This window comes from Chaetura pelagica, unplaced genomic scaffold, assembly GCF_000747805.2.
Source record: "Chaetura pelagica isolate M959 unplaced genomic scaffold, ChaPel_1.0 scaffold150, whole genome shotgun sequence".
NCBI lineage: Eukaryota > Metazoa > Chordata > Aves > Apodiformes > Apodidae > Chaetura > Chaetura pelagica.
Window position 1 is genome coordinate 2624892 of NW_009952052.1, and position 12963 is coordinate 2637854.

Here is a 12963-nt window from a genome sequence, read left to right on the forward strand (position 1 = left end):
GATGAGTTAATTCAGTCAGCCAGTGCAAGCCCCTCTCAGGGAATTGTTAAGAGTTAATTCAATGCACACTCTTCAGGTCAACCCCCCAGGATTTTGTTCATAAATTGATTTGTTTTTCATCTTTGTATATGCTGTCCAGGAGCTGTGGGTAACCCTGAAACACACACTGAGACACTGCATTTGTATAATTTCTGTTTTCCCTACAGATTTCTTTGTTTGCAGTTGGTGCTCAGTATCCTCTTTATTCCCTCGCCTTCTCTAGTCCTTTTAACTTACCTTATCATAGATGTTTTACCAAGAGGTTTACCAGTGTGCTGTGTAGACCTCAGACGTAGTTACTGAAAGGCACTAGAGTAATAGAAGATAAACCTGGCTTGAGGACAGGATGCCTGATACATTCATCTGTACAAAGATGAGCTTGTGTTTGCCAGGCTTTTAAAGTTATATCATGACATTTGGCAACTGACTCAGCCAGCATCCCAGTGCCTAGTGGAGCTGGGGCTATTCAGACACTGCCATAGGTTTGTGTATAATTCATAAATAAACTTTTATGACTTGGATTTTTACAGAGCACAGATCTGGCAAGTGAACTCCTTGGACTGTCTTGCCATGCTTAATCCTTTTCCCATAATATGCCATGGAAAATGTACCACTGGTTTAGTTGCTTTCCAGCTGGGGGTAACTTGCTCACTAATGATAGTGGGGTTCAGTTTTGTGAACCTGACGATGGTTTGAGCCTCATATTGTCACTGAAGATTTAGATAAGTTTGACATAGCTAGGATTGAAATTTCCTTTTCATTAAATGATAGAATAATTTAGGTTGGAAAAGACCTTTAAGATCATTAAGTCCAACTTAGCACTTAAGTTAACTTAGCACTGCCAAGTCCACCACTAAACTGTGTCCCTAAGCACCACATCTGCACGTCTTTTAAATACCTCCAGGGACAGTGACACCACTAGGCAGCCTGTGCCAGTGCCTGACAACCCGTTCACAGAATCACAGGATCATTGGAGTTGGAAGAGACCTCTAGAGATCATTTAGTCCAACATCCCTGCTACAGCAGCATTGCCTAGAGCACATTGCACAGGATTGCATCCAGGCCGGTTTGAATATCTCCAGAGAGGTAGATATTAAAAAGAGATATTTATTCAGTGAATAATTTTTTCCTAATATCCAAACCTTCCCTGGCACAATTTAAGGCCATTTCCTCTTGTCCTAATTCTTGTTATGTGGGAGAAGAGACCAACACCCACCTTGCTCCAACCTCCTTTCAGGCAGTTGTAGAGAGTGGTAAGGTCTCCCCTCAGCCTTATTTTCTTCAGACTAAACAACCCAGTTCTCTATATATATGTTTGATTGACGATCTAAGTAAGATGAGCATTGTGTTTTAGGTGATGTGGTGTCACAGTTGGTTTTAACTAATAGTTAAATAATAGTAGTTTAACTAGTTAGCATAAGGATAATAATTTCTACCCCTGACCACATATTCCTCCTACTGGGTCTTTTGCTAGATCTCATGCATATGCACATGTAAAAGCAATTGGATTAGGGCACTAATCTACCTGGAAACAAGTACTGTTTTTGCTGAGTTAACTTTCTGCCTGACTAGTCGTCAAGGCTAACAATGCAAAGAGATGTTTTGCAGCAGAAAAATGTACTTTTTCCCTTTTCTGATAGCACATAGGTATTTAAATCAATCTGTGGTGTCAATTTCATGTAGCATTATATTTCATTGAGACTCATACGCAGTTCTCCTGTTCCATCCTGATTCTGTACAAGTATTTCACAGCATATTTAATAATGGAAAAATGGTCTGTCCACTGCATAAATATTTCCTTATTATAGTTCCAGTGTAGTAAAGAACCAGCAGCCTATTTCAGTTCAAATGCTGTAATTTATTTCAAGTGTCTTATTTAGTCCATAAATACCATGTTTGTTTTTTTCGCTAGACAAAAAGACATTCTTTAATGTAGGCATCTCTGAATTTCATACGTGTTGTCAGATCTAAACGTGGTTAGAGAGAATTGTCTTACATCAGTCATTTGTTGTCTCAATATATGCATTTTGATGAGACTCCTCACCCTTTCTTTTCTTGATCTCTAGTATAACATACAAACAGATCAGTACAGAAGTTGTGATAACGTCTCTGCCAAATCATCAGATAGTGATGTCAGTGATGTGTCAGCCATTTCCCGAACCAGCAGTGCCTCACGCCTCAGCAGCACAAGTTTTATGTCAGAGCAATCTGAACGCCCTCGGGGCAGAATCAGGTGAGTTTTCAGTGCAGCTTCAATTGTATCACACGCCCTCTTTCATTTGGTGACAAAATGCGACCAGAAAATTTTGAAATTAGATGACCACAATATAAGAATGTATGAAAAAAATGTCTATTAATATATGAACTGTCTTCCATTGTTAGATGGATGATATTTTTCAGTTGTGTGTCTAAAACAGGCAGCAAACTTCCCCATGAGGAGTTGACATTAATGTGTGGCAAGTGGAACCTGAACACACACCATCGTCTCAATGCTGGCTATAAATCAGTGCAATCTATATGCTAATTAGGTATTACAGCAGAAATATTACTAGATTTTTCATCTAAAGAATTTTCTTTTGTAGAAGCTCTGCTTTTCTTTTTTTCAATCCATGTATTTATTTCCCTATCTATCTGCCTTTATTTTGCTGTTGTCATACATATGATAGCTTACTAGCCTTGAAACAAATATTTGTGTAATAATTCCGATAATGAAATATCTATTTCATCCTTGATAATAATCTGTTCTAGATTTTGGGCTTTTTTAGGTACACAGATTGTTTCCTCTTTTTATTTAACTCAATGACTAAACTCTCACCACCTATAATGGCTGTAGGATTGGCTTGGTAGTCTATGATTACATCTGCCAATGTCTGAAATCTCAAAAATGCAACTTTTAAGTATTATAAGAATTAGTAACTATTAAAAATAATCATCCCTATGGAGGAGGTCAGTCAAATAAAAGTCTGGATGGCATCATGTAATGCTTCAGGACATTTCTAGACAGACTCACTATCCAAGAACTTCATCTGCAGGGTTTTTGATCTCTTCATGCAATGGGAAGGAATGCTAGGGAAACTCAGAACAGGTCTCTATGTATGAATTAGCTCCATCTCATTTTTTGGTGAAGGAAAGTTCACAAGTGTATTCAAAGTTATGTTTCAGATTGGTGAAATTCTAACCTGATAGCTGCAGTAATTCACAATCCAGCAGAACACTGTGGTGGGACTGTATCTATGTCTAAACATATTCAGATGTTTAAAGTGATTCTAATTCATGTGTTTATGTTCTAACTTTTCAGTACTTGTTCCTTTCAGGGGGCTTTACTCACATCAAAAACCCTGGTATTTTCTATAAATTGAATTTTCTCTAACTAGAGCCTGTCACAGTATCTTTGGCAGGTTGAACACAATGGTATTTTTTCCCATAAATATTTCTTGTGTTGAACAAAATTTATCAGAAATGTTCTTTGGGTTCAGGATGTCTGATCACAAATACCAGAACCAGGAGAACCACTGTCCTCATGTTAGGCTGGAAAGCAGGAAACCTAGGGTCAAATCCGTGCTGTCATTTAACCTCTTCCATTTTAATGAGTCATAGAGCACTTTGGGTGCAGGGTTAGCCAGTGTAGGGTACAAAACCAAGTGTCTGCAATGGGATCTCCAGTTCAGCTTTAGTCCAGACCCCTAAAGACCCCGTCATCTTCATTTTACAATGTGCCAGCTCAGTGGCTAGGGCAAGTGTGAGTGTAATACTAAGTTTAAAGACAGAAAGTTTGTTGAACTGCCTTTGTTATGCGCATACTTTTGTTCTCCAGATACCTTCTATAGATAAGAGCTGTGAAGAACCTAGTAAACCTATAGAAACTCAAAGGAGGTGGCCTAGTTTTAACCACCTCACTGAACTAAGTTATTCAGCTAGTATCCTTAGGTGACTTTTGTATCGAGAAAAAAAGTACATAAATTCAGAGGGCATAAGCAAGATTCCTGGTCTGCATCATCTTTAGAAAGGGTGTCTGTTTCTTTATCCAATGAGTAGAGGAAAATGAACCCGTAGGGCTATTGACCAGCAAGCCAAGTTATTTAAATGAAATGGAGAAATGTGACTGGAAAGAACACGAGTGTTCCAATTAATAGCCTGAAGTGAAATTTGTTTCAATTTTGTACAAAATATCATATACTTTTAGAAGTCAGAAGGACAAAGATTTCAGTTATAGTGGGTGAAGTTTCTGTCCTGTAATTTCACCACCAGTTCTTTCAGCACAAGCAGCTTCCTGGCCTTTTCTCTCAAATCCTAATAGTGAAAAGAACCTTAAAATGCTACCTAATGCCTTTTTCCCATCAATGCAGGCAGAATCGACCAGTCTCTCTTTTCTCTCTCAGTTCTGAAGGTTTGAGATTCTATCATTTCAGACAATGCATTCTATATTATCCTGTGTTTATAAAGAGTTATTTCTTTATTCAAGCAGTGAAAGTTTTAAACCTAGCATTCTTACCTTGTGGCTCTAAAGTGTATGGGTATTAGCTATGGATGTGTAAAAACTTGAGGTTTTTTCAGCAGTTGTAATTTCAATGAGAAACATCTTCAGTTGCATTATATTCAAATTACATTGTACTTAAAATAATGTACAGCTTTTATAGAATCAACACTATCTGAATAGGATAAAAGCAGTTAATGCACAGAATTGCTGTGCATCTGGTTTGAAAAGCTAGATAACATTCTAGCTGCTCTTTGGGTAAAAACTCCCATATTTAAAGTTCTGAAGAAATTAGTAATTAGTGAGAATGAAAGCAAATCTTTAATCAATGATAAGACTGTGTCTAAACCTTTTAAGGCAGAAGACATTCATTTTGTTCCTACACTATATTTGTAATTTAATTACCTGCCAGAAAGCTGTGACATAGATTTCATGAAAAATGCCATTAGTTAATCTTCAGTCTCCAGTTTTTGTTGATTAACGCTTCCAATAGGCTGCAAGAAGGAATGATAATTGATGCAAGTTCTAAATGTAAGCATGTAAAGTAGCTTCTTCATTTCTAATTTGTTTAGCATTTTCAGGTGGATGTTGTAACAAATGGCTATGCATGAATAAACTAGTCTGGCTATGAAATTACTCCAGACATCTTTAATGTTACTATCCTGGAAAGTCTGGTTGACTGCCATGCTCTCTAACGGAAGTGCAGGCAGAGATCAGGAATTTTTGTTCTGGGAAGAAAATATTCCCTGAATTTTTGGAAACAAAGCTTTCTGGGACTTTTGACTTGAATCAGAATCAGACATGTGAATATGACTTGCCATGACACTTGGTATCCATCTCACCAGTCATTCCTTGTGGAGATTTGCTTCCATCAGTCGTGGTCCAGCAATACTTTGTGCCTGTGTATGCTACAGGTGTTATGTGTGTGGCTCAGGAACATTGCTCACATTGCTTCACAAAAATGAAGCTCAAGGGAATTCTTTATGGTTTAATACAGATTATTGATAAACCATCTATTTTAAGTACATACTGATTAATCGGCATCATATGGGCTTCATCAAAGAAGGACATTTGCTCACTTCATTAAAAATTATGTCCAATTATGTCGTTGATCATTTTGCCTTAGAGGCCTGTTCATGCAAAATTGCCAAAGATAGCTGGACTTCTTGGCAAAGTCAAGGAGGGAGCTGCCATAAATGGTGTAGATGAGCTGGAGGTCTCTGTTCTGGAAGATTTAGCAAGTTGGCTACCAGATGATATTTCACTTAAACCTGATCAATCAAAATCTGCCAAGTATATGAAAAGCTAGATAACTACTTTTCATCTGGATTTTTCTCTATGTATCTGGATTTGAAACACATTTTCTCTGCGTTAGGAATCTGACATTTCTAATTTTAAATTTGAAAATCGCATCTCTGACTACTCGTGTTCTGGGTAAAATGTTAGCCATATATGAAGGGCTAGATCCCAGTGACTACAAATGTATGCAGCTCCACAAACAGTGATGTCAACATCAGTCTGTATCACGTTGAAAATCTACTTCATCAATATTTTCAAAAGGGTGTTTCTTGCTTTTGTGGTTAAATTCTGGCATGTGCAGCATTTCAAAACATCACTGTGGACGGTCTGTTCCAGATTTCTCCTCCTAGTGAGGACAATGCACAGTGTTCCACAGAATGAAATTTACTGAATTAATTTCTGTTTCTTGAACCTCCTGTGGTCCATTTTTTCAGCCCTATGAAGGGCTGTGATTAGTGATGTGTACCCAGGTTCAGTGAAGTACGTAGCCTGTGCTGCACCACACACGCTTTGCTGGGAAGAGAATCAAGCCCTTGTTTTTATTGCTGGCTGGATTTCTGCATTGTGTTGAGCACTTGATAGGGAATTGTCAAGCACTTTTCCATTCCCATTAGCCTCAGGAATAAGACTATTCAGGACTTGTATTAACAGGTTAGCTAAGCACATGGCAATAGTGACCATCTGCTTTGTTTCCTCAAATATTTTTAATAATTATTTATTTGTAATTTATAAATACAAGCTATTGAAGTCAGTGTTAGAACTAAGGTACTATACAGCTTTAGTTTTGTACAGCATGACTGAAATAGTGATGGAATTGTAGTTTGGTGTATAAAAAAAATAAATATATAAATACCAGAAGACAACTTCTATATTTATAAAACTAATTATATTGCTGAAAAATTGCCTATGTGTGACTCTTTGTAGTCAAGATTTCTGCTGTAAACAAGACACTTAGGGTCTCTTAAGTAGAGACTCATTTTCTTATATAATATAATAAGCAATATTTATTGGACAGTTACTTCAGTGTTTTATAGTTCTGTATTTAAATACTGAGTGAGATTAATTAGTTGATACTGCAATGGAGAACATCTTCACTCCCACAGCTAGGATGAGAGCAACCATAAAGTAGCCAGTGCTGCTGACAAACTGAAGACTTTCCATGGGTATTACTATTAAAAACAAACAATAAAAGCCTTCATTGGATTCATGACCAAATGTCTACTATGTTTTCAGAAGATTTATTTTATCTTGGAGTTTTCCATTGAGAAGTCATTATTTTAAAATAGAATGTTTAATTTAACATTTTACTGTGTGACTGGTGTTAGCATTTGTTCAATCCAAAGAGCCTCTCACTATTAATGATGCAGAGAATGGCACATGGGATAGCATTATAAGAAACAGCATTTTTTAAGCATAGGATCCGTTAAAATCATCAACAAAACTTTCCTTCTCCCTAGGTGCTAATCAGACTCCCACTGCAAGAACAAAATGAGGTGAAACCAAGACCATCAACAGTGGGTACTAGATTAGATCAGTTTTTTGATGTAGGCTTTTCACATGAAACACACACACTGCTCATTTGCACTGTGTGTGTTTCATACATGAGTACATGTGTGTGTCCCAGCTAAGTGTTTGCAAATAGTGCTGTGCTCACAAAAGATACATAAATAATAACTAAAACAGTGGTGGGTTGATAAAAATAAATAAATCAAACTGAATTAACCTTTAATATTTATTGCAATGAAAAGACCATGCATACTAAACGTTTTAGAACATCTCAGTTGGAGAAGGGTCACAACCTAGGAGCCCACACTGCAGTAACCTCCCTCCTCCACTGTATCTCTGATCTTCCCCAAGTGTCTATCAGGCAGACCAAAAATCATAAATAAGCACTGAGACCATATAGCAGCCTTTCTTCATCAGGACACTGTATTTAATGTAGTTCTTACCTGCCTACTTATGAGGCCACAAAACTTGTAAAAACCTTGGTATCTTCAACTCCTTCCCAATGGTTCAGTTCTAGTTGAAATTCACCACCATGAGCCAGTAGGGGAATGGGTCAGAGAAGTTGTAAGGATTGTATAAGGAACACAGGAAACAAAGCTAAAACCTCAGAAATTCCATATCTGAGTTAAAAAAGGAAGTTCACTAATTTTCTTTTTTTTTTCTGAATTGGAAGTTTCTAACAAAAAAAAAATAAAATTAGACTTTCAGAAGAGAGTGTGATAAATAGCTCTTGAACAAGTCTGTACTCAAGGTACTGATATTTTTTACAAGCATTAGTGATTTTTTTATGATTAGTTAGAACATTATGCTCTGGCAAACATTAGCATAATGGTAACATTTTAAATCTAGGTTTAAATTGCCCACTAGTTTATCTGTTAATTTACAAGCTGAGCTTTCAACTGTTTTGTGTTAACAAATTGATACGTTTATTATTTATATTGCTACTTATCAATGTGGAGAGGTCTTTTAGAGGATGACTCTACAATTCAAATTTTTACACACACCAAAAGTTCAAGCTGATGGAAAAACCTGTCAGTCTTCAGTGTAACTGTGTAGAGTGGTGGTGGTATGACTACTTCTTTGCTTAAAGTACAATTTTGAATTGAGAAATATGCATGTAAGACCAAACAATCCAGGCCAAATTGTCTTGAAAGATAATGAAATTTTAACATAGTGCAAAATGCAACCTATGGCTGATAGTGCTCTAATAGTGTTCATTCTTGCAAAGAAGGAGTATTCATGCAGCAAACAGCCTGATCAAAGCATTTAGGCAAAGCCAGAGGGATAAAACTTCTCTAGAAACCTTTTCAGCATTGTAAAGCTTCAAGACTTGGTTGTGTCGCCTGCATTCCCAGCTGTCTGAGAAGCAGGGAGTATGTCTGCTTCTTTCTCAGTTTTTATATAGAGTTGTGGTTGACATACTCTGTGTGGGTTTGTATGTATGCATTGATAGATGCATATGCAATGCATCCCCTCTTCTTCTTTCTGGTTATTGGTATACTGCTGTTAAATTAAAAAGATACATGTTTCTGATGGGAGTATGTTAAGCTAGTATTCCTTCTGATCTAAGTGACCTCATGTTGACAGTGAACTATCATGTTGTGAGCTGGTCAGAATTTAAGAAAGCTAAAGGAATGTTGCTGAGCCCAGGTTACCCAAACCATAACACAGCATAAGAATCTCATATAGTAATAGATAGTGGCAAGAAAAAGAAGGTATTTTTTCCACCAACTCTGGCACTTGAGTATCATCATTCTGCTCATGCTGGACAATCCCTGCTGTAGTATCTGATTGTATTTGTCTGTATTTTGCTGTTTAATTATATTTTTCAATTGAAATAATCACAGAGTGCATGCAGAGCTATTCATACCCAACAGCTTTATCCCAGGATACTGTCTCATGTCAGCTATGCCCTGCCCAGCATTGCTGCCTTTCAGGGCACAGTGTCACTAAGTGCAGCTCTGTGGCTTCTCACTCCAGAGGTAGTTAGTTTACAGAAAGGTTTTTGTCCCTATATTACTTATGTATCAAGAGAAGATATGAAAATCAAGCATTCATTCTGTTGTCTTTTGAACCAGTGCTGGAAGAGAGCATGTCGTAATTTGGTTGGAGAGTGATCTTTTCCATCAGTCTGTGGTTTTGTGGATAGTCTCCACGCCTTGGAAGATAAAATCAACCATAGTGAAGTGTGAGAGTTCAGCTAGAGTTGTGAAGTATTTTTAAGTTCATCAATAAAAATTACACAGATGTAGAAAGTCAGAAATTTACCATTTTAACAAAGTTTGGCTGGCTAAGCAATTCTCTGAATTCCACTCACTGAAACTAATAATGGAAGGATGACCAGAAAATCAGCTTGAATAGCTGTTCTTGCTATATTAAGAATAAAATGAATTTTTATAAAAATTCACCTGATTGAAAATTAAGCCTAAAATGGAAGAAAAAACAAACAAACACCAAAGCATTTTTATGGGGCTTAGATTGAGATACATGTTTTTAAAAATCAGGAAAAGGTGACTATAAAAGGTGCTGTAGAAGCTGTGAGTGCAGTGCTGCACTGTAATAGAGAGTCTCCTGGTATTTTAACTCTTGATCTCTTTGAAGCCCCTTAACATGAGAACTATAACTTAAAGATGTTGTTTTACTGAATTTGCAGATATTCAAAGGAACAGAAAAAGTTAGTGCCAAATAGAAGGACCATCTCATTAGCATCTTTCAGTCAGGTGCCAGCCATTATTACTTCTCAAAGTGAAGTGAATTTATGTGTTTATTATGTGACAGTATAGTATGGTGTGTTGGTTTTTCTTTTCTTTTTAATTCCTCTAAAAGGACTGGATGATCTGTCATTCTGTTTAATCTGGAACTTAACATTAAAAAAAAAAAAAAAGAAGAAATTCAACCTTTGGCAGAAACTAGGCATGGAAAATTCTTATTTAAATTTTTAATGTTTGTCAAATTTAAGAACAGATGTAGCTAACAGATAAGACAGTAACAGTATAGCTGACTGGTACTTTGCATCTAAAATGTCCACTGTGTAAACATCTGCCTCAACACTTGAAGTAAGTTGGCAGCCTTACTGTTTCCAGCTCACTGCAGCTCAAAACTGAACACCAAAACTGTTTAAAGAACTAGTGCATTCCTCAGTTTCATTATAGAAACATTTTGAACATGTATGGTGGATCAATTGATATTGCTGCTTAGGTGATCTTTTTTGAGGCAAGGGCAAGCATGTTGATGTAACTTGAGTCACAACTTTTTCTTTCAAGGGTGAGATAGAGGGCAATAGCCTCTGAATTATTATCATGGAGACAAGAAATAGGAAAACAGTTAAGCTAAGCTGCTTAAAAAATAGAATAGTATCCTTTTTACCCTCAAACAGTATATTACAGATGGACACTGCTGGTTCTGAGGTCATTTATGTACAAAACCAAGGTGAAGTCAGAGAAATTAATGTCCTAATTATTCATTATCTAAAGATGATGACTTTTTCAAATCCATCATAATAAACTGCTTTATGTGTCTGTCAGAGAGGGAGGGAGGGAGATAGAGGCTTTAATCCCTTCAGAACATCTGTACATGAAAAATGTACTATGGAGCTTGTGCATTTTTAATTATCTAATTATGCTTCCTCTTTCAAAGAAACTGTCGTGTTACCAGCAGCCTTTCTTAATTATTTGAAAAACAGTGAAAATACATTTAATTGGTTTTCCGTTTAATTATTGCAGTTGATTAAGATGAAATATTGTTCATAGACTTTTAGTATAAGAACATTACAGTAACTTTTTTAACAAACAGTACGTTATTTTTAGGATGAAGAAATGCAGGAAAATAAATTTAGAGGTGGGTCAAACCTCAGAGTAGCTCTCACTTGCTTTATCTCAGTTTATCTTTTTTAAAATGTTTTCTGTGTTTTCTTTGTTAGACCTGTCTTTCCATTGTTCCATTTAGCCTTTCAGATTTTCCTCCTTCATTCCCTATTTTGTGGCTATTGCTTGTTGCTATTACTTGCTTTTGCAGAGGAGCAGTGAGCAATCTATTTCACATCAGTGATGTAGCCTTTTTACCTGAAAAACAGTCAGATCACAGGTACTTCAGTACCTTGTGCTTTGGAGGGGAAAGTACAATACAGCATCTTGTAATGGGAAGAATAATACTTGAATGTTATACAGAGAAAGACAAGCTGGTGAATTCAGCTTTCTTGCTACTCAAGCATGGTTTCTCCATTCAGTGGTGAGCATAAAAAAACACATTTTTTTATTTTTCATACACAATGACTGTACCTATTTTCTCCTCTGTATTTTCTCAATACTGATGTAACATTTACATGCTTGCTATTTTTGATACACTAGAACTATATATATATATATACACACAAGGCTCTATTTGCAGACAAGATTGGGTCAACTGAGATGTTTGCCCTTTGATTCCATTAGCCTGTCTACATCAGCTTTAATAGCAATACTCAACCTTGAGAAGAACAGTAACCTAACTGCTTTTGTGTTGGTTTCATTCTATGGTTCATGTGAGCAGTTGGCTTCAGGCTGATAGTGGCACGGGTGTGCACATAGAGACAATTGCTCTGCTTGCTTCAGAGGATATAGATTAACTTCCTGAAATGTTATTGGAAAAGAAGTAAACATCTGCTTATCATTTGTAATATTCAGACTTAGATTCTGAATTTCTGTTCTTTCATTTCATGCAGGAATATGCTAGTTCTGCATGTTTTAAAATATCTGTCAGAGCTGTGACACTTGCACAAGTCACTAGTCAGTGTGTTACTGAGAAGGACATTTTCACAAAACAGATTCTGATACTGTATTCCAACAGGGAAATTTCCCGATCTGCCAAGTAGGATGTTAACCAGCTAAGCTGCCAGAGGAGGCTTCTGTAGTGAAATCTTCCCCAACTTTTACCTGAGTGGGATTTTATGCATTGAACACGAATGGGGCTGGGACTTCAAGGTAGCCTTTGTGTCACTGCCTAGCACTTCTTTACAATACAGGAGTATTGGCAAGAACAGATAAAATTTATAGCATTTGCTGAATTTCAACTATCTTAATACACCAATAGGACTCTAATATGGAGACTTTACAGGAGAAGCAAGTTTTTTTTCTGATTCTAATAGCCATTTCATTGTTTTAATATGTGATCAATATACATGTTAAATCAATGTATAATTCCAGTTGGTACAGACTGTACAAAATTCTTATTTCATTGAATTAACTAACTTTTTTATGGTCTAAAAAAGCCTTTTGACTGAACTAGAGAGAATTTTAATATGGGATAGGTGTCTGTCCTTTGCTGTGTAAAGGACCATGTTTGAAATTATGAAATTCTATAAATTGTACAGTAATCAATCTTCCAGCAAATGTTATATATCATATGTAAATATAGCTATGTGTTCTAAGACTGGCAGAGCAATTTGTGGATAGGTAATTTAGAGTTTGGATTTATTAATTATATATCATATAATACTAATAATGAGACAGTTTATTTTTAGAAATGTAGTGTTCCTCATTATAAAGGAGGGATCATCTTCCCTTTGGTCCACAACTATTCCATGTTCAGGAGGTCATTAGTATTCATGAGCTACCTCATTGCAAGAGGGTGCCACAGGGGCTATGAATTACTCCGTGATGCTGCATTCA

The 12963-nt window shown here is 36.4% G+C and overlaps 1 protein-coding gene across 1 annotated transcript in view; it reads left to right on the plus strand.

Annotated features, from left to right (window-relative positions):
• Positions 1 to 12963, plus strand: part of RIMS1 (regulating synaptic membrane exocytosis 1) — a 131832-nt gene that overhangs the window by 75785 nt on the left and 43084 nt on the right. The window lies entirely within an intron of this gene.